The 23,610-nt window shown below is 42.3% G+C and overlaps 1 long non-coding RNA gene across 1 annotated transcript; it reads left to right on the top strand.

Moving 5' to 3' along the window:
* The first annotated feature begins 557 nt into the window (after positions 1-557).
* Positions 558-23,342, top strand: LOC122460927. Its single transcript, XR_006282555.1, has 3 exons — positions 558-604; positions 2,084-2,207; positions 22,951-23,342. It is a non-coding gene; the product is annotated as an uncharacterized LOC122460927 (long non-coding RNA).
* The last annotated feature ends 268 nt before the right edge of the window (positions 23,343-23,610 follow it).

A 23,610-nucleotide genomic window follows, 5' to 3' on the forward strand; every position in this document is an offset into this window, starting at 1 on the left:
ACACATTTATTAGAGCATAAGCTTTCGTGAGCTGCAGCTCACTTCATCGGATGCATTTGGTGGAAAAAACAGAGGAGAGATTTATATACACACACACAGAGAACATGAAACAATGGGTTTATCATACACACTGTAAGGAGATTTCAGAGTAGCAGCCGTGTTAGTCTGTATTCGCAAAAAGAAAAGGAGTACTTGTGGCACCTTAGAGACTAACAAATTTATTAGAGCCTAAGCTTTCGTGAGCTACAGCTCACTTCATCGGATGCATTTGGTGGAAAATACAGAGGGGAGATTGATATATACACACACAGAGAACATGAAACAATGGGTTTATCATACACACTGTAAGGAGAGTGATCACTTAAGATAAGCCATCACCAGCAGCAGGGGGGGGAAAGGAGGAAAACCTTTCCTGGTGACAAGCAAAGTAGGCTAATTCCAGCAGTTAACAAGAATATCAGAAAGAAAAGGAGGACTTGTGGCACCTTAGAGACTAACACATTTATTAGAGCATAAGCTTTCGTGAGCTACAGCTCACTTCATCGGATGCATTACTCGTCACATGTTCTTGTCAACGGGCCCATCGTGGTTATCACTACAAAAGGTGTGTTTGTTTGTTTGTTCTCTCCTGCTGGTCAGAGCTCACCTTAACTGATCACTCTCCTTATCCTTGCATAATGACAGGTTTCAGAGTAGCAGCCCTGTTAGTCTGTATTCGCAAAAAGAAAAGGAGGACTTGTGGCACCTTAGAGACTAACAAATTTATTTGAGCCTAAGCTTTTGTGAGCTACAGCTCACTTCATCGGATGCATTTGGTGGAAAATACAGAGGGGAGATTGATATATACACACACAGAGAACATGAAACAATGGGTTTCATCATACACACTGTAAGTAGTCCACCAAATGCATCCGATGAAGTGAGCTGTAGCTCACGAAAGCTCATGCTCTAATAAATTTGTTAGTCTCTAAGGTGCCACAAGTCCTCCTTTTCTTTTTTCTCCTTATCCTGTGTATGATAATACCCATTGTTTCATGTTCTCTGTGTGTGTGTATCTATCTATCTATCTATCTATCTATCTATCTATCTATCTTCCTACTGTATTTTCCACTGCATGCATCTGATGAAGTGGGTTTTAGCCCACAAAAGCTTATGCTCAAATAAATTTGTTAGTCTCTAAGGTGCCACAAGTCCTCCTGTTCTTTTTGTCTCTGCAGAGGCTGATGCCTGGAGCATTTAAGGTGTAGACTACCCTAATTCACAGTTACTAAGGGACAGTCTTCACTCATTGATATATTTTGCTTTCCACAACCAAACTTTACTGTACAGCTTTTCATGAGTGATGTACCCGAATACTTGGATACTAATATCTAACCTGTATTCTTAAATTTATTCACCTAAATCTGGGTTATTGCTGATTGCGTATTATCTGTCCCATATGACTTTTAAAAACAAACTTCGTATTTGTGGATAATCCAAGCACTATACCCAGATATACAGGCACTCTTTTCTCAACCTGTGTATTATATAATTTTAACATTAGCTTTAATAAAAAATTGTAAATATGTAGGTAGTGCATCCTCCTCCATTACTTTAAACGAACCAGGGCACTGAACTCTGCCAGATGTTAGTTTCTTATTGAGTGTGGATGTCACAGTGCCTGGTCCCAGGTGCAGAGGTTAGCGGCTCCAATCCTGGGTGCAGCTGTTACTTTGCTGGTATATTTATTGTGGAAACTTTGTGGTTGCCGCTGCTGTTTTGAAAAAGTACAGAGTCACAATGCATAGTGTCATTGGCAATGAGTGGTCTTGGCCCTTATATGTTGAGTTCTGTTGTGCCACTCAGATGCACACCTCTGGTAACCACCTGGTTACTGTGAAGATTGATAGTGTTGGTGCTAAGGCTGTGTGTGTTTAAAAAAAAAATTGTGTGTTCTGTATCAATAGCTCTCACACACACAGCTGCTAGAAGGTTATTGTCAGCTGTTGGATTTTGAATCAGAGATATAGAATAAATACTTTTTCTAAGGAGATTCCTAAGAATATTTATAGGGGGATTCCTAGAATATTTTTAACTCTTTCAGTGCTGAACTTCCTAGCATACTCTCACAGGACCTGATTCAACTGTTATTGCATGCAAGGAATTTTCACGGACTTCATTACGAGTAGTTCATGAAGCGTAGATTTGATATCATGCCAGAGATGCTGGTGACTGATTGGATAGTGATGGAAGATACACAGTTTATACAACATGGCTTCTGGTTTCAAACATATCCAGTAATTTGGAGTGGCTCAAATTGAGAGTGCCTACTTAAGTCAGAAATTGAGGCTCCCAGAATGAATGCTTCTGAATATTTGGGTCTGTATGGCCCCCTGTCAAGGGGTTGATGTATTTTCTTTTCCTTAATAGTAATAATAATAATAATAAATTATTTTAAATTAAAGATTTTGGATTTCAGAGGAAGGAATGCTCTGGATGTAACAGATCTAGGTTCAGATTTCCAGATTTACCATGGACTTCCTGTGTGAACTTGGTCAAGTGACTTAACTCCATAGAAATAGGGAATTCATGCATGGTGAGCTGAAGAGTACTTCCTTTCTCCATTTCTGTGGGGTTAAGAGTACTTTCTTTCCCATTCTTTGTCTTATCTCTTCAGTCTGTACGCTCTGTGGGGCAGGGTTGGCTCTCAACATCTGTGTGTACAATGATGAGCACAATGATTAGCACAATCTGACTCTAGACGATACTGTAATACAAGTCAATAGAATAACTGAGTCCTCCTAACAATCAGGTTACATGCTGCTTTGCTATTAAATTCATATTCTTTCAGCCCACCACAGTCTAAGAGTTCTCCTTAGGCATCTCTTTTTACTCTAGCATATGGATATTTACGGGTGCATCTCATTTGTTGGCCTTTATAGTTTTGTTCCTCTCGTCCTGAGTACAGTTATTAAGCTGTGTTCTGTAAGTAATAATCTAAATCTACCTGTTGATTCAATATTGAGTTATATGGGTTTCTGCAGGCTTGATAACCCAGGCTTCTTCACGTCAAATTGCAAGACACTGGCCAGGAAGGGCAACAGATAAATTGTCTGTGGAATGCAGTGGCTCATTATCTCGCAGGCAGCCTCTTCTAGTAGAATTCCTAAGGGAGGAACAGGCCTCACTGCAAATATCCGCCAACTTCCTGTTTGGCTGAATCCCTGCTGACTTAGGGAAGTGCAGCGGAGGTAAAAAATCTCTAAACTCACCAACTGTTAAAATGCAGCTACTTCTTGGGTGCTATGCAGCAGCCATTTCATACAGCAAGCGTGTGTGCTAGCTGATGTTTTTTAAAAGAAGAAATGAAACTCCAAAAGAGATATTCGTTGTTGAGCAGCATATCTGGATTCAAGGAGGAAGCAGGATTCATTTATATTGTTGTCTTCTTCCTTTCACATGTCCAGCCTTCACATAGCGTGCTGGTGAAAAGAGGAACTTCATTAACACATAGCAGCACAGGGCACTCAGCAATTTTTATTCTTAAACATGTAGGGGAAGTGATATTTTTGAATGTGACTTAAAAATAATAAGCTATGGCATCAGTAATGCTTTAAAAGATTTATAAAAGTAACCATCCGATGATACTCAACATGGGTGCATTTGGAGGAAGAAAGCCATAAGCTTCAGTACTAGGGAAGCACATGTATCTGGACGTTCATAGATTCATAGATTCTAAGGTCAGAAGGGACCATTATGATCATCTAGTCTGGCCTCCTGCACAACGCAGGCCACAGAATCTCACCCACCCACTCCTGCGACAAACCTCTCACCTATGTCTGAGCTATTGAAGTCCTCAAATCGTGGTTTAAAGACTTCAAGGAGTAGAGAATCCTCCAGCAAGTGACCCATGCCCTATGCTACAGAGGAAGGCGAAAAACCTCCAGGGCCTCTTCCAATCTGCCCTGGAGGAAAATTCCTTCCCAACCCCAAATATGCCGATCAGCTAAACCCTGAGCATATGGGCAAGATTCACCAGCCAGATATCCAGGAAAGAATTCTCTGTAGTAACTCAGATCCCACCTCATCTAACATCCCATCACAGGCCATTGGGCCTATTTACCATGTATATTTAAAGATCAATTAATTACCAAAATCATGTTATCTCATCATATCATCTCCTCCATAAGCTTAATTTAAGTTTAATTTAAGTTTCGAATTTAATCTTAAAGCCATATATGTCTTTTGCTCCCACTGCTTCCCTTGGAAGGCTATTCCAAAACTTCACTCCTCTGATGGTTAGAAACCTTCGTCTAATTTCAAGTCTAAACTTCCCAATGACCAGTTTATACCCATTTGTTCTTGTGTCCACATTGGTACTGAGCTTAAATAATTCCTCTCCCTCTCCGGTATTTATCCCTCTGATATATTTATAGACAGTAATCATATCTCCCATCAACCTTCTTTTAGTTAGGCTAAACAAGCCAAGCTCCTTGAGTCTCCTTTCATAAAACAAGTTTTCCATTCCTCGGATCATCCTAGTAGCCCTTCTCTGTACCTGTTTTAGTTTGAATTCATCCTTCTTAAACATGGGAGACCAGAACTGCACACAGTATTCCAGGTGAGATCTCACTAGTGCCTTGTATAATGGTACTAAAACCTCCTTATCTCTACTGGAAATACCTCACCTGATGCATCCCAAGACCGCATTAGCTTTTTTCATGGCCATATCACATTGGCGGCTCATAGTCATCCCATGATCAACCAATACTCCAAGGTCCTTCTTCTCTTCCGTTACTTCTAATTGATGCGTCCCCAGCTTATAACTAAAATTCTTGTTATTAATCCCTAAATGCATAACCTTACACTTCTCACTATTAAATTTCATCCTATTACTATTACTCCAGTTTACAAGGTCATCCAGATCCTCCTGTATGATATCCCGGTCCTTCTCTAAATTGGTAATACCTCCCAGCTTTGTATCATCCGCAAACTTTATTAGCATACTTCCACTTTTTGTGCCGAGGTCAGTAATAAAAAGATTAAATAAGATTGGTCCCAAAACTGATCCCTGAGGAACTCCACTGGTAACCTCCTTCCAACCTGACAGTTCACCTTTCAGTATGACCCGCTGTAGTCTCCCTGTTAACCAATTCCTTATCCACCTTTCAATTTTCATATTGATCCCCATCTTTTCCAATTTAACTAATAATTCCCCATGTGGCACAGTATCAAACACCTTACTGAAATCTAGGTAAATTAAATCCACTGCGTTTCCCTTGTCTAAAAAATCTTTTACTTTCTCAAAGAAGGAGATCAGGTTGGTTTGACACGATCTACCTTTTGTAAAACCATGTTGTATTTTGTCCCATTTACCATTGACTTCAATGTCCTTAACTACTTTCTCCTTCAAAATTTTTTCCAAGACCTTGCATACTACAGATGTCAAACTAACAGACCTGTAGTTGTCTGGATCACTTTTTTTCCCTTTCTTAAAAACAGGAACTATGTTTGCAATTCTCCAATTATATGGTACAACCCCTGAGTTTACAGATTCATTAAAAATTCTTGCTAATGGGCTTGCAATTTCATGTGCCAATTCCTTTAATATTCTTGGATGAAGATTATCTGAGCCCCCCGATTTAGTCCCATTAAGCTGTTCGAGTTTCGCTTCTACCTCAAAAAAGAAAAGGAGTACTTGTGGCACTTTAGAGACTAACAAATTTATTAGAGCATAAGCTTTTGTGAGCTACAGCTCACTTCATCGGATGCATTTGTTGGAAAAAACAGAGGGGAGATTGCGAATAGAGACTAACACGGCTTCTACCTCAGATATGGTAATATCCATATCCTCATTCCCATTTGTCATGCTACCATTATCCCTAAGATCCTCTTTAACCTTATTAAAGACTGAGGCAAAGTATTTGTTTAGATATTGGGCCATGCCTAGATTATCCTTGACCTCCACTCCATCCTCAGTTTTTAGTGGTCCCACTTCTTCTGTCTTTGTTTTCTTCTTATTTATATGGCTATAAAATCTTTTGCTATTGGTTTTAATTCCGTTTGCAAGGTCCAACTCTACTTGACTTTTAGCCTGTCTCACTTTATCCCTACATGTTCTGACCTCAATAAGGTAGCTTTCCTTGCTGATCACTCCCATCGTCCACTCCCTGTATGCTTTCTGCTTTTTCTTAATCACCTCTCTGAGATGCTTGCTCATCCAGCATGGTCTACAACTCCTGCCTATGAATTTTTTCCCCTTTTTTGGGATGCAGGCTTCTGACAGCTTCTGCAGCATTGATTTAAAGTAATCCCAGGCCTCCTCTGCCTTTAGATCCATAAGTTCTTCAGTCCAATCCACTTCCCTAACTAATTTCCTTAATTTTTGAAAGTCAGCCCTTTTGAAATCAAAAACCCTAGTTGCAGATTTATTTTTGTTAATCCTTCCGTTCAGTTTGAACTGAATTAGCTCATGATCACTTGAACCAAGATTGTCCCCTACAACCATTTCTTCTATGAGGTCCTCACGACTCACCAAAACCAAATCTAAAATGGCATCCCCTCTAGTCAGTTCAGCAACTACTTGATGAAGGAATCCATCAGCTATCGCATGTAGGAAAATCTGAGCCCTATTATTATTACTAGCACTCATCCTCCAGTCTATATCTGGGAAGTTAAAGTCTCCCATGATCACGCAGTTTCCATTAGTATTTACTTAATTAAAAACATTAAAAAGGGCTCTATCCATATCCAAATTAGATCCTGGCGGTTTATAGCACACCCCAAGCACTATCCCAGGGGAGGCTCTAATAGTTTTCTTCCCCAATGTAATTTTTTCCCAGACAGACTCTGTTATCCATTCCATCTCTTCTTATTTCTTTACATTCTACCTCATCATTGATATACAATGCTACTCCACCACCTTTACCTTTATTTCGGTCTTTCCTAAACAGCACATCCCCTTCAATACCTGTAGTCCAGTCATGACTACTATTCCACCATGTTTCTATTATCCCTATAATATCTGGTTTCACTTCCTGCACCAGTAGCTCCAGTTCCTCCATTTTGTTACCTAGGCTCCTCTCATTGGTGTACAAACATCTTAATTTTTGCTGTTTGGCATCACTCACATTCTGTATCCTATTAGGCACGGTCATTCTACAGCCAGTATAACCTATTAGACTGGTATCCACACTGCCTTTCCTCCTTATATACATTCTCCTACCCACGGCTGTATCCTTTCTTACTTCGTTTTCTTCCCTCTCAATGCTAAAATCCGGCGTGGAGATTACCTGGACATCTCCCAACCATCTCCCCTAAGTTCCTAGTTTAAAGCTCTCTTAATCAGTTGTGCCAGCCTCCATCCTAGAAGTCTATTTCCTTCCCTACTCAGATGAAGTCCATCCCGAGAGAACTGTCCTCTGTGCATGAATGCCTCCCAGCGGCCATACATCCCAAAGCCCTCCTTATAGCACCACTGCCTAAGCCATTTGTTGATAGTCATAATCTTGTCACACCTTTGTTGCCCTTCTCTAGGAACAGGCAGAATCCCACTAAAGATCACCTGAGCCTCGATTTCCTTAAGCATCTTCCCCAGCCTAGCATAATCTCCCTTAATACTTTACAGCAAGAATCTAGCCGTATCATTTGTTCCCACATGAAGGATAATTAGGGGATTCTTTCCTGCTCCCTTTAGGATCCTTTTCAACCTCAGGTCTACATCCCGTATCTTAGCATCTGGAAGAAAGCATACCCTTCTATTCTCTGGATCAGCTCTGGTTACAGGCCTGTCTATTCTTCTCAGTAAAGAGTCCCTGATCACATAGACCTGCCTTTTCCTGGTGACGGTGCTATTCTCCAGTCTATCCCCTGTTCCCTCTGGCTGCAAGTTCTTTCCATTCCTATTCTCCCTTGTGATCCTCTTCAACCCATCCTGTATCCTCCTGGGTCTCATATTTAGTGTAGTCTCCATTGACTCTTCCCCTTTTCCTATAGGACTAGCCGCTCTTCTCATGTTCCAGAGCACATGGCTGCTCTTAGAATAGCAAGAAAAATGCACATAGAGGAAAACTAATAAAGAATCAAATGTAATTAGATTTCATCCTGCAATATAAATGAGGGCAGAACCATAAATAGAACAGGAAACAATTCTGGAGCCTACAATGTCCAATGATTCAGAATGGGAAGGATCTTCAACTGAAAATGGAGCGTGTTGGAATGAGCACAATGGGACAATGTCCCTTTAAAGTGAAGGGTTTGGGTCACCATTTAGGACGGAACCTGCCACTCAGAGTGGTGGGGAATAAGCTAGAGTTAGTCGAGCATCCACCATAACAAACTAATGGCGCTCAGACTGAGCAGGAGGAATATGGCAAGGCTGGCAGTTATAACTAGAACAGATACCGCTGCGGATAGCAGGGCTTGTGGAACAGGAGCTCTGCCAGGACGACCTGTCGGAGCTGCCGTTGAATGACAGTAACACCGATTCTACAGGTTTCAGAGTAGCAGCCGTGTTAGTCGGCATCCGCAAAAAGAAAAGGAGAACTTGTGGCACCTTAGAGACTAACAAATTTATTTGAGCATAAGCTTTCGTGAGCTACAGCTCACGTCATCGGATGCATTCAGTGGAAAATACATTGGGGAGATTTATATACACATTACTTATATGCAAATTGGTGAGGATTTTTATCAAGCCTTCCCCAGGAAAGGGGGTGTAGGACTTGGGGGGATATTTTGGGGGGAAGACATCTCCAAGTGGGCTCTTTCCCTGTTCTTTGTTTAACACGCTTGGTGGTGGCAGCATAGGGTTCAAGGACAAGGCAAAGTTTGTATCTTGAGGAAGTTTTTAACCTAAGCTGGTAAGAATAAGCTTAGGGGGTCTTTCATGCAGGTCCCCACCTCTATACCCTAGAGTTCAGAGTGGGGAAGGAAACTTGACATGGTTATATAAATCTCCCCACTGTATTTTCCACTGAATGCATCCGATGAAGTGAGCTATAACTCACAAAAGCTTATGCTCAGATAAATTTGTTAGTCTCTAAGGTGCCACAAGTACTTCTTTTCTTTTTACTGATTCTACAACCTCCTTGATAGCTTTGCTTCTGCCCTAAAAGAGTGTCAAGTGATTCACTGGGAGGGCGGACTTAGACTAGGACTCAAGAGGTGGGTTCAGCTCCAGGCTCTTCCTCAGCCTTATTATATGACCTTGGATATTTTTTATTTATTGTATGATTGTAGCACCTAGGAACTCCAGTTGTGGACCAGGACCCCATCATGCTGTGAACACAAAACAAAAAGACAGGCCCTGCCACAATGGCCTTACAATCTAGGTCTAAGCCAAGAGACCAAAGGTGGATACAGATGTACCAACGGGAGAGTAAAAGGAAACAAAGAGACAGTGTTGGTCAGCATGAATGGCAGTGATCTTAGCACACCAGCTATCTACATGGGGCTAACAGTTCCCTGTTTCTCAGGGGTGTTGTGAGGATAACTTCACTAGTGTTTCTAAGGCTCTCGAATTCTGTGATAATGGGGGCCATATCAGTAACGAAATGACTTTGCTTTTAAGGAACTCTAGGGTTCCAAAACTGTATCTTGAATTATTATGGAATAATTTATTCTGTTACAATAGTGGGAGAACACTAGAGGTCTTGGGTGAAATCCTGGCTCTGTTGAAGTCAATGGGAGTTTTGCCACTGATTTCAGCAGAGCCAGGATTTCATCCTTTATCTACAGAAGTCCTCAGCTGCAGGACCTCCCTCAGCAAGACAACCACATCTAAAAGCTTTTAAAAATAGAGCACACAGGCATGACGTTTTTTGGATATGAGACAGTTTTGTTGGCCTTTGTATTCCTGAATGAGAGGTAATGTGTCTTGTAACCTATTCAAAAATGTTCTGGACCTGCTTATTCACACAGAGTGGAACAATGCAAATGATGTCTAGTCTGCAAAACATTTCTCTTAAAAATGACTGATGAGGCCATGTAAACCCATCACACATATTCCCTTTTGCAAATGTAAATGCAATACCCGACTGATTTCCACATCTAGCCTAACACAAGAACTCCATGGATCAGCTAGGTAAGCAAAGCACTACAATTGCATTGCTAAAGAATCAAGTATGTCTATAAATACAGCACAACATGGGGATAATTGTTGCAATTTATTTTATGTTCGCAACAGAGTAAAATATGAAGAAAGGAAGGCACACCAACAAAAAATAGAGTAACTCTGTGATGGAATTGGACATGTACTTGTATGCTGAATGCCTAAACAAAATTTAATTAATATATTTTATTTAAAAAAATAGAAAGAAATAGCAAAGCAAATTGAACTGAGGCACATCAAAAGCCAATTTGTTCCTGTCAACCTAATTCTGCGTGGAACAGAATGAAACAAGGGGTCTTGCTGTTGTTGTTTCTGCTGTTTAACACCGTATTCTTTGTTTCTGTGTTTCAAAGACTTTACGGCTCAAGAGATCACACTAGGTTCATGGACTTAGGACACACCACTATAGATTTGTTTGGTGAGGGCAGGTAATATTTCTCTGGACAGATGCAGAATTTTCTCTGATAATATAGTCTGGCTGGGTCAGATGGTACAAACAGTCCCTGGGGCACATGAAGACCTTGGTTTCTTTTCGTGCTACTGTGTCTGTCTTGTCTATGGTGCTGTTTAATGTCCATCACTGTAGTAGACCAGAATCTGTGCTGCATCTCCCAGGAGTCACACAGCATAGACATAGCTACTGTTTCATGCCTCCATAATTCTAACTGCTCCAGAGGTTGGTATGGTCCCTGTCATAATTTAGAGGAACCCCAGAGTTGCTCTAATTTATACCAGACTAACCATAACATATAAACTAATCTGGCCATTCCCTGCTTTTTCCCTTATTGTGACCACTCCCACTCCCTGTCCTGCCTGCAGTACACCCTTATACCAGGGGCTATAGAGGAACATGGCATAAAACTGTGCACCTTCGCTCTACACTGCCCCTGTCTTGGGGGAAATTTCTAGGGGACAGAGTGGGGCTGAATCTGGCCCAGTATCTAGCCCAGTCATTCCCTGACTGGGAGATAGGTAGTTATAGTAATTCCAAATTAGAAAATAATAGATGGCAAAAATGAAACCAGGGTCTTAATCCTTGTGTACCTAAAACTCCCAGTAAAGTGAAAAGGGAGCTTTTGTGGAATGCTTCCTTAAGTCCCAAGTGTGTCTGTCAACAGAAAAAACTGCATCCTGAATTAGATAACTGTGTGGTAATCTGTTCAACTGCGCCACTTAAATATATCTAAAAGATGATCTTATCTATATGTAGTCTGATCCTCTGGGCATTCCTCACCTAAGCAATATTCAATAAAACCTTTAATACATGTTGAGAGCAATCTTGCCGCAACATCTTCCAAACATGTATATCGTTCAGTATCTCTGATGGGTAAAATGCCTTGCAATCTCTATCTTCAGCCTTGGGCATCCTGTTCAGAAACTTCATGGACCTGCTTATTCACACAGAGGGAGACAATGCAAACAGTGGCTGAGTTTGTAACACTGGACAACTCTGAGTTTGTGGGGAGCAAAGCTGTGTGGGGTATGTGCATTCACCACTGAGCTATGGAAAACATACTTTTCCTTGTATTTGTAAAGGGGAATGTTGCTTAACAGGTCTGAAGGAATTCCCAAGGAGGAGTAACGTCAAGGAACAAATCGGCAGTTGGACATACAAACCAAAGAGGCAGTATCAACTAGTGCAGTGGTTTTCAACCTCTGATCCCTGGGAGTCTGCAGACTATGTCTAAGATTTCCAAAGGGGTCCACACCTCCATTCGAAATCTTTTAGGGGTCCGCAAATGAAAATAAGGTTGAAAATCACTGGTCTAATGCTTAGAGGAAAGGAAAGGGACTGTGAGCCAGGACTTCTGGGTACTACTCCCAACTCAGTGTGTGTGACGCTGAATAAATTACATTACCCATCTGTATTTCTGTTGCCACATTTGTAAAATAATAATAGCTCAAAAAGGTACTGTGAACTCAGACATTCTTTGTAAAGATGTCTAAGGCCCTCTGTAAAGAACAGGCGCTATGTGAATTCATATGATTATAAGCACTGGTGGAATTATTATAAATTTAAAAAGAGAGAAGCCCCCGCCCTACCTATTAGCTCAGAATAGAATCCTAGAATTGTAGGACTGGAAGAGACCTCGAGACCACTCGTGGCAGGACTAAGTATTATCTAAACCAGTGATCCCCAAACTTTTTACCTCATGGCTCCAGAAGGGGGGGTATGCGGATATGGGTAAGGGGGCTAAGGCTGGGGCCACAGCTAGGGCTGGGAGTGGACCCTTGATCAGGGGTTGAGGCCTGCAGCCACGGCCTGGTGCGGAACCGGCAGCCAGGATGCCAGGCGCGGGGCCAGCAGCCGGGTCCAGAGTCAGGAGTGCAGCTGGGCAGCACTCCCTCCCCGCTCCCTGTGGGGGCTGGTCCAGGCCCCAGCCCCACCCCTGAATTTTACTTCACACCCCTCAGATTGAAGACCTCTTTTCTCGACCAGCCCTGACAAGTGTTTGTCTAATCTGCTCTTAAAAATCTCCAATGACGGCGATTCCACACCCTCTCTAGGTAATTTATTCCAGGGTTTAACTACCCAGACAAGAAGTTTTCCTAATGTCCAACCTAAACCGCCCTTGCTGCAATTTCAGCCTATTGCTTCTTGTCCTAGCCTCAGAGGTCAACAAGAACGATTTTTCTCCCTCCTCCTTGTAACAATTTTTTATGTACTTGAAAACTGTTATCATGTCCCCTCTCAGACTTCTCTTCTCCAGATTAAACAAAGCCAGTGTTTTCATTTTCCCCTCAGAAGTCTGAGTCTTAATCATTGGTGTTGTTCTTCTCTGGGCTTTCTACCATTTGTCCCCATCTTTCCTGAAATGTGGTATCCAGAACTGGACACAATACTCCAGATGAGGCTTAATCAGCACAGAGTGGAGCAGAAGAATTACTTCTTGTGGAACCGCAGCCAATGGGAGCTTTGGGGGAGGTACCTGCAGGCGAGGGCAGCGCGCAGAGCCCTCTGCCCCCGCCTTCCCCAGGGGGCCGCAGGGATGTAGTGCCAGCCGCTTCCAGGAGCAGCGTGGGGCCAGGGCAGGCAGGGAGCCTGCCCTGGCCCCGCTGCATGCCACTGCCACCCCGGAGCTGCTCCAGGTAAGCGGCATTGGGCTGGAGCCAGCACCCTGAACCCCCCTGCACTCCAACTCCCTGCCCTGAGCTCCCTGCCTGCACCCCAAACCCCTGCCACACCCCGCACCCTTCCTGCACCCCAACCCCCTGCCCTGAGCCTCCTCCCTGCACCCCTGCCCTGAACCCCCACCACACTCCACACCCCCTCCTGCTCCACAATCCCATTCCCTGAGCCCCCTTGTACACCCTGCACCCCTCCTCTGCCCTAACCCCTTGTCCTGAGCCCCTTCCTGCACACTGCACCCCCTTGCACACCCCGCACTCTCTGCAGCACCCTAACACCCTGCCCCAGCCCTACATTCATGGCCCTGCATGCAATTTCCCCCATCCAGATGTGGCCCTCTGGCCAAAATGTTTGCCCACCCCTCTTCTAAGTGCTATGATAATACAAATAATAAATAATAATTTTTACTGGTATAACTTGAGAGCAAAATTTGATTTAGCCCTAGAATCTTAAAAGGAACATAACAGATTTTTTGCCAGTGAAGCAAATTATGAAGCTATAGAATGGAACTGTAATGTAAGAAAAGAAAACTTTGTCCCTTAGCCCTGGTTTATCCCAATTGTTAAGAGCTCCTTATGAAATTGTTGCCACCAGGAGGAGCTTATTGTAGAGAAGGACTTTGGAACAGCTACTTGCGTTTAGCATTTCCACATTGCAGCTAATGCCAAAATCTTGCAAAGTTAAATAACACAGGAAAGTTTCATACCTTTGAATTGCAAAACAGGCACTGTTCTGTAAATATAACTGATAGACTCACAGTGTCGGGCACTTTGGGATAAATGAAAGCATTATTTCTATCTCCTGGGCCGCCTGTAGGAGACAGGAGCACCTGTCTGCATACTAAGGAAATACACATTTGATTATGGTGGGGAGAAGCAAAGTGAGAAAGACAATGCACTTGAAATGCAGGTAACCAGCTGTTTAGGATCTGCTCCAGTCTGCCGCAGAATGCTATGTAGTTGGGACTGCCTGGAGCCATTGTGTAGGTAGGCCATTAGGGAGCATTAGAGGAAAAGGTAAAAAGACTAGTATAGTACACAAATAAAGATCACTCAGTTGCGCCTTCCTCTTGTGTCCTGAGTCTCTGTACATTCAACAGTCTGGCCTGCTCCAGAGCTCCCACCATGGAGTTTGTCTCTGGCATGAAGCTCCGGTTGTTAGAATTAATTCTAAGTAAGGGCCTAAAGACAGCACAGAAGGTGGACCGTGAACAGAACTCCCCAAGTTTTCACTCTCTTGTTCCAAGTCAAAATAAAGCACTATGACTGTCCCCCAGGTATATTGACACCATGTTCAACTGTAATAAGTGTCATTTCTTCCCTCAATCTCCCCGCACTCCCTACCCCCAAAAGTCTCTTCTGGATCATATCGAGACACTGGTGACTATGACTCACCATTTCTTCCCACAAAGCCCCACCGTGCTGTCCTGCTCAATCTGTGTGATCTCCATTCCCTGAAAGCCTCCCCATTAGGGATTAAAATAAAGGGAGGCAGGGGAGAATGCAGCCCTGCTGTTAAAAGCAGGACTCCCCTTTCTCTTTGGCTGGTGATGCTAAAAGTATAAAGAATGCTTTCCCCATTCCCTGGCTTGGATGAGCTTCCCACAGCTCCTCGTCCTCTATGGCTGGTGTTATGAGAGCACCCCCTTTGCAGTCTCCTTTAACCACTGCTCCTCCCAGCTTAAAACAGACATCCAGGGCCACATTTCCAAACCAGATGGATGTACAGTTGTGTTTACAACTACCGCAAAAAAAGAAAAAAGGGGAAAAAATGCGTTAAAATCTTCACTTTCCCCCGCAGCTCCTGTGCTGCAGGGCTTTTGTGGCTTGCTCTTTTATCACCCTGACTTGGCTGTTAAGCATAATAAAATTGACTTCTCTTCTGTTTCTCTGATTGCAGCTTGGAAAAAATGGTACTTGTTTTAGGAGTGAATAGAGTCTGTTGTACACTGGTGATAATTTCTTTCATTGTCCTGACTCCTGGTAGAATTAGAGAAATGTAGGGCTGGCAGGGACCTCAAATCCAGTCTCCTGCTCTGAGGCAGGACCAAGTAAACCTAGATCTTCCCTGACAGGTGTTTGTCCAGCCTGTTCTTAAAACCTCCCTTGGAAGCCCATTCCAGTATTTAACTACCTTTCTAGTTACAAAGTTTTTACCAACTATCTAACCTAAATCTCCCTAGCTGGAGATTAAGCAGATTACTTCTTGTCCTACCTTTAGTGAACATGGAGAACAATTGATTACCGTACTGCTTAAAACAGCTTTCCTGCAGCTTGTGTGTGTGTTTTTTCTTCTCTTGGGGAGAAAGTGTTATTAATTATTAATTTACTCTTATCATTATTTATTTAATTATTTTTATTTAATTATTTGTTTATTTTTTTATTATTTTGCTTCATTTTGGCAATGGGGCATGAATGAATAAAAACTAGCTAACCTCCTCCACCCGCCCCCAAGATAAATAAGAGCTGATAGTAACACATTGACAATAGTTTTCTACCCAGCAGAGTACAAACTGGTTTAATCTAGTTTAATTACTATCCAATTGGTAAGGTCATAGGTGGTAAATCAACAAAAGTCTCATTCTTAATAAGGAAAAGCCTCGTGAGTCTATATTATGAAATGAGGATGTTATCAAATGCAATTCAAGAGAGAAATATATACATAAAGGAGGGGGATAAGACTGGGCTGAAGACAGATACAAATTCAAGCTAAAAGGCTTTGCTCCAGAACTTCTGTTTTATGCTTTCATTGGGCCATGGACTTGCTGTGATATTGCAAAAAACTTGATTTACGTTAAAGTAGCCTTTTAAAATTAGTTTGGCACCACTGTGTGGCAGACCTGGGCACTGCTGCTGCATGAAAAATTCTACAATCTTAATCTAACGTTGTGGTTAAAATAATGTCAGCTTTGCTAGATGCCCTCTTGCTGAGCAAATAACATTCAAAGATTTGTGTGTGAATCAATACTTTTCCCATTCTGGCTTGTTACAAATACATCTGGGATTTTTTGCCGTGTAAATGAAACAATCAGCTGATCAGCCCTAGTTTATATAATTACTCTTCCAACTAAGACTAATTATTATCTTTTATTATGTTGTTTCACTTAAGTAGCTAGGAAAAATGTGGCCAGTAACCATTGCTTGGATTATATAAACAACCATTAGTGCTGCCATACAGAGCAATACTCATCGGGAATAAACATATTGATAGAAAAGAACCAACAACCTCGAGGATATTAAATAAACACCTGCGCTCCCCCCATGCTACTCCATTGAATTCACATTTCACTTTCTGTTACAGGCAAGGATTTTCATTCTAATTGACTTTTTTGTAATTATTTATAATTTAATCCAGCTGTTTGTGGCTGAAACAGAATGTTTATGATTTAAACACTGCAGAGGTCACACCAGAGCTGAATATAACCCATGAAATACAGATAACCGTGAAACTTTGCTGCAGGATATCAGATGATTTCAGAAAAGTTCCTACCTTTAATCATACACTCTTCTTTAGTGTCTAATTTTTTTTATGATAAAGGGCATAGTTATTTGTTCAATTTTTTTGGCTTTAGCAGCAACATTAGTGAAATTTAAAAGAAACCAGTAAATATGTGTCACTCTTACTTATAACCCTGATTAGTATCTTGTGGGAACAGTCCAAATAATAATAGGAAAGTTGTATTTGTCTTCGTGTTTTATACAGCACCCAGTTTATTGTCAACATTAAACAGATAACATTTAATGATAATAACAACTAGGGACTATACAATATCATAGGTTATCTTTAACCTAATGTCTCAGCAATAACTCTATGTACATGCTATTCATCTGCCTAACTTCTCTCATTTTTATAGGAAAGGGCTTCCAGTTCCAGCAACTATTTATCAGGGTTTACCACCCCACTTCACAATACTGTCAATCTGAACTATTACAAGAGTAGATAATGAATAAAACAAAATCACACAAACCAGTATTAACTGGAGAGGTGGAACTTTTGGTAAGAGGTTTCAATTATATAGTGCTTGTCCGTCTGTAGAGTCCCATGGCATATCACAAAGATGGGTAAATACCTCATTTGGGTGCTTTAGGTCCACATTTTCAAAAGCAGACTGCAGTTTTGGTGGCCTGCATTTCTGAGTGCCTGGGGCCAGATTGGCCAAGGTGCTGAGCACCCTCAGCTGAGTTTGAAATTCAGACAGGCTTTCCTCAGACAGTCTCCCTGTCCACAGTCCTGAATCTTCCCACAGGAGTCTGTGCTTTCATGCTAGTCATTCTGCTTGTGCTTGGATTCAGCTTTAATGTTAATATTGTCCTGTTTTTGTTTTTCCATTCAGCAGCAAATCTATCAGACCCTGCAGTAGTACAAACATCCATGCTATCAGATTCCATTGCAGAACTCGGCATGAAAGACTTTTTCTTAGGTGAGGTACTAGTGCTGTGCCTTCATCATCCACTCTCATCTCACAGCCCAAAACTCTTCTTTCCTGTTCTGCACTGATGGGCTCAAATGTGAATAAAGACTATCATTTCCTCTAACATATTCTAGGTTCCTACTATACGGCTCTCATTACTCTCCCCAAATCTCACCTGATTGGAAAAACCATTCTAATTTTTGTACTAAACAATTGCCATCAGTGGAGCTTCAGCATCTGTAAGACATGTCTCTGTAAAGACGGCTTTATTTAATTTCCTCTCCTAACATAAATATTTCCATAAATGCAAAGAGAACATAAGAATGGCAATACGGGGTCAGACCAAAGGTCCATTGAGACCAGTATCCTGTCTTCTGACAGTAGCCAATGCCAGGTGCCCCAGAGAGAATGAGCAGAACAGGTAATTATCAAGTGATCCATCCCCTATTGCCCATTCCCAGCTTCTGGCAAACAGAGGCTAGGGACACCATCCCTGCCCATACTGGGTATTAGCTATTGATGGACCTATCCTCCATGAATTTATCTAGTTCTTTTTGAACCCTGTTATAGTCTTGGCCTTCACAACATCATCTGGCAAGGAGTTCCACAAGTTGACTGTGCGTTGTGTGAAAAAATACTTCCTTTTGTTTGTTTTAAATCTGCTGCCTATTAATTTCATTTGGTGACCCCCTAGTTTTTATGTTAAGTGAAGGAGTAAATAACACTTCCTTTTTTACTTTCTCCATACCCGTCATGATTTTATAGACCTCTGTCACATCCCCCCTTAGTCATCTCTTTTCCAAGCTGAAAGTCCCAGTCTTATTAATCTCTCCTCAATGGCAGCCGTTCCATACCTAATCATTTTTGTTGCCCTTTTCTGAACCTTTTCCAATTCCAATATGTCTTTTTTGAGACATGACAAGAACTGCACAAAGTATTCAAGATGTGGGCGTATCATGGATTTATATAGAGGCAATATGATATTTTCTGTCTTATTATCTATCCCTTTCTTAATGATGAGGAGGTTTTGCCACTAGGGCATGGGTTTGATTTTTCAAAGGCTTCTTCTTTCTCTCAAGTCGCAAACTGCTTTAAATTCAAAAGTGCTAAGGAGAAGGCTTAACTTTAATAATAAATAGATGGTTTTGTACCTCCTCCACTGTGAATTTAAAATTTTAATAGATACTAAATACAACAGAGTTTCTCTTTGAGCTTTTTGTTTGCAACATACATTTTCCAGCTCTGTTTAAATGGTAATGATGTTAATGCCCTACTACTCTGAGCAGCTTCAGTCTTCATCAGCACTTGACGGATCCTTGAATTTAAACTGAGAAAGATGAGGCTGCAAAGACCCCAGGCCTCTCATAAAAGAATATTGTGAGTCAGGGCAGTTTGGCTTCCAAGGCCATTTCTACAGTGCTTTGATTGCTGCACCTTCTTGCAAACATTCCTCCAATAGATGTACAGGAAAACTTGGTGCCAGCTAAAAGTCCCAGTCCCATGGGCATTAGCTGTCTCATCTGAGTGGTCAAATACTAACAAAACATTGTAGTAAAGTTGGACTTCTCTTCCAGATTAATAGATGCAGTCATTCTGAGAGAAGAGAACGTCCAGACAGACCTTGAAGATGGAGAAGAAAAGGTTTGTGATCAGAATGAGATTTCTGAAGATAAGGTTCCTCTGGTAGAGAACAGGTGTCCTAAAGGTAGAAAATAAATATTTTTGGTAGGTAAATGGGGAAAATCAATTCCTAAAATTTTCTTTGTAACTTTAAAGCAGGTATAATTCCCTGAAGCATACTTAAAATGTGTTGTTAGAAAACTGCACAGCAATGGAAACTTTTAACTTGGCACATCTGTTCCCCATGTGTCTTTAAGCCTGTTTTGCTGACTTGAATGGCATAATTGTGTTTTTACTAACTTTTATGGCTAGGGTGACAAATGGTATGGAAGAGCTATCTGAACTTCATTGTGCCTTATTTGGCATGAACAAAATTATCAGCTACAATACAAAGGGACAGTCTCTCAATCCGGTGAGAAAGACAAAGGCAGAATTCCTGGTTAAATTTGAAGATTTAGCAGTTCCAAAAGCAAGGCATATTCAGCCCAGGTGCAACTCCTTTGCACCCACTTAACACTGGGTGTTTTGTCACTTTAACATGAGGACTTAATTTTTAAGCATCACTTTTCTGCCTGACTTCCATTTCCCACTCATAACACTTCCCAGGCTGTTATAGGATGACTCATGTCAAAGGTTTTTAGCTCCCCAGATTCCTTTTCTCTTTATTACCCTCTGTGGCCCTGGGCTCTTGGGTTGCTCATGAGCTTCGATTTTCTGCACATTTGGTTCATTTCTGTCTGTTTATTTCTTCTCTAATCTCAAGCAATATGCTTCCCGTGCTAGATCTATGGAAACAGGAGCCCTCTAGGTTTATGTTGTAAATAGACCTATCCCGTGGAACAATTGAGGGGGCTGATGATGTGTTTACAAATGGGATTCCAGCTGCCTGAATTGGAATTTGGAATATAATCTGGAGTTCTAGTTCATGAGATGAATGCTAGATAGTACTAGTAGAGAGTTTAACTATCAACAGATTTTTAGGCAGGGATTTTCAAAGGAACCTAAACAATTTAGGCACCCATTTCCTATTGAATGTCAGTGTTAGTTGGGCCCCTCATTCTCTTAGGTGCCAATGAAAATCCTAGCTGTAGTGTCCTGTATTCTCAGCAATACAGGGGGAAGGGTCCAATGGTCACAGTAGTCAGCTCTGAGAATCCAAACTAGGCAATTATTTCATAGCTTCCACTTTGGAGTAGAAATAATAAGTAGGGATTGGGTTTGTGCATGTCAGTCCAGCTGTGGAGACCAATGAGCATCCTTGATAATTCCATTATTCTTGGACTCTTTATTTACTTTCCTTTGGGACAATTCCTTTGACACTGCCTGTTGTTCTGAACCATTTAATGCACCACATAGAACGTTCTCAGGTCAAATACGTTTCTAGGAAGGGCATGAAGTTGAAACACTATTCTAACAGCACTTTGCAAACTTATGCCTTGAAGTGTGTGAGGCATGCACCTTTAGTTCAGGTTTCAGAGTAGCAGCCATGTTAGTCTGTATCCACAAAAAGAACAGGAGTACTTGTGACACCTTAGAGACTAACAAATTTATTTGAGCATAAGCTTTCGTGGGCTACAGCTCACTTCATCGGATGCATAGAATGGAACATATAGTAAGAAGATATATATATACAAACATACAGAGAACATGAAAAGGTGGAGTAAGAGGCTAATTAATTAAGATGAGCTATTATGAGCAGGAGAAAAAAGCTTTTGTAGTGATAATCAAGATGACCCATTTAGACGGTTGACAAGAAGGTCGGAGGATACTTAACATAGGGAAAAAGATTTTCCTTTAGTTCAGAAGTTCATAGTACAGGCCTATCCTGTTGTTGTGCAGAATGGGCCTCTCTCAAATGCAAACCCTTTGCAAAAATGTTGTGAGCAGGGGTGGTCCAAGGCAATCAGGAGGAGTCTTGGTTCTTCTCCATAGATCAAGAAGCCACAGTGGAGCTGCTTTGCAGCCACTATTCCAGCCTCGGGGTTGCAGTAGCCCTTGTAGCTGTGGTGCACCCAACCCGTGATGGTGACAAATCTGCATAGTTAAAGCGCCATTGGCCCTGGCCCCTTCCTTGCTTTCTAAACATCCCTCAGTCAGGGTGCAAGGAGCCTGTGGCAGGGGCGGGAGTAGCTGAAGGTTTGGCTAGCTGGATAAGCTGGTGCTTTGGTGCTCAGGAATGTGTGGCAAGTGGATTTGGATTTTGGCAACCGGGAGGGTAGGGACAAAGAAGAAAGACTTCAGTTCTAGATTACGGTTGGCCTTAAGGAAGTCTTCCAGGAGTTCTTCTTATGTGGACTAGGAAGCACCAATATTAGCCCTTTTACCCCAAGGGCCCAGAAATATTTATAAGCCCCCCCCCACTATATAGAATCTGAGGTGCTCGTAAACACTAGCAGATTTATCCTCACCCCGTCCTGTGAGGGAAGGACATTTTATTATCCCTTTTTTACAGATGGGGAACTGAGGCACAGAGAGAGAGTAATTCGCCCTAGGTCACACCTGGAGTCAGTGGCAGAACCAGAAATCTCACTCCGACCTTCCCACTCCCAGGCCATTGCCTTTATCACAAAACTATCTGAGTAACTTCCTCTTACTCTGAATTCAAGGAGAGCTCTTTATGTCTGTGTGTGAATGGGGTAGGGGGGAATTAAGTTTCCTGGGGCATAAAGACAGTGAATGACTACCACCATTAGACATCCCAGAGAGAGCAGAGTGGGGGCAGGGCACATCCAAAGTAGGGGAGGGTGCATGCTGCACCCTTTCAAACTATGTTACAGCCTCTGCTCTGGCATTCTCATGTCCCCATTGCTCCTAAAGGCATTCTGGCCGAGTAAGCTAGAATCCTTTCTGGGTCTGCTAGTGGGCCGCAGTATCTTCAGACCAGCCCTCTTCCTTCTTTCCCCTCTACCCCACCTCCTAGTGCATTTACTGCTGGTAAAAACCAGAGCAGGGCCCTTAACATTATCATTGCTCAGTATAAAAGACAGGCTTGCTAGTGAGGAAAATATCCCAGATCACTCCCTTCTCCATCTGTCAGGAGACGGTATTTCTCGGAACAGCTGTGTTTCCTAATTTCACTGCCTGTTCTCTGGATCCCTGCCAGACAAGCATTCTCTTCCATGAGATTTATGTTTCTCATAAGCGATCAACTCCACTACTAGGGGTCTGGAGTGAAATAACTTATTGCACCAGGAAGTGTGTCCCCCAACCCCAGAGCAAGGCAAAAATAGCTTTCTTTGGATAAGGTATGCTTCACGATCTGTCGGAGTAGCACTGATTTACACAATTTAAAAGCTGCTTCCTTCTCTCCCAGATGTGGTTGCATTTCAGCAATGGATTTTGTATCTAATTCATAATCCATGATTTTGTACCCTTAATACATTGCACCCACAGTTCTGTGCCAAGGCTTCATTTGGACATTTTCTTGGCAGTTCACTGCAGCCAAAGAACTGGTGGGGGCACACTTCATTGCAGGCATCAAACACAAATGGAGGCCCAGCTTGCATGTAGACCTCTAATGAATTTGCCTCAGGTTGCAAAAGGAAGCCTGTAATAGAGGCAGGAACTTATCTGAAGTATCCCAACTTTGGAGATGTTGGGTCACGTCTCTCCTTTCTATTCCTGTTGCTGTCTCTAGAAGCCTCTTTACTCTCCTGAGTTTTGTACATATTTGGTATGTTAACAAATGGATGCTTAATACAGAACTGACAAGTCCTATCTTGGCTAGCAGTTCAAAGGAAGCAGCAGTGAGCCTGATCATTCCCCCAAGATATGCCTGCAAAGGGAAGTCTTCCTGTATGCATCTCCCATTCCCGCATGGAAAGGAGCGCCAACCAACTCCACAGCACCATCTTCCCGTTCTCAGATGGAATGGCTGGCACTCCACAGTCTGATGATCCATTCAAGCACAATGGGTGTGTACTGGGTATGAAGTTCATCATTTTTCCACTCCCCGCATAGAGGATATATGATCTGTGGCTGTATCACTTTTCTGCCCTTTTATCCCCCACTCAGATGGGAATCTTGAATACAGAGGGTGGTCCTGGGGGGCTTCCAGGGAACAAAGGGTGGAGTTCCAGACACCCAGAGTTGATGTAGAGTTGTGGAGCCTTTCACTCTAGGATCCCTTATATCCCTGCCTAGGATACATAAAATCCCAGGACTTCTTGGAGGTTAGTACCCCTGCCCAGATCTGGGGTGGGAGGGTTGGTGGGAGAGAGAAGGGGCAGGTGGCTGTGACATTTCCCAAAGGTACCCCCTGGGTACCTGAGGCACCTTCCTATCAACTTCCCTTAACATGAACAAGCCTTGTCTGTGCCTGGCAGGTGTCAACATCCTGACTCCACCAGCCAGAGGTAGATA

This window comes from Dermochelys coriacea, chromosome 7, assembly GCF_009764565.3.
Source record: "Dermochelys coriacea isolate rDerCor1 chromosome 7, rDerCor1.pri.v4, whole genome shotgun sequence".
NCBI classification, from domain to species: Eukaryota; Metazoa; Chordata; order Testudines; family Dermochelyidae; genus Dermochelys; species Dermochelys coriacea.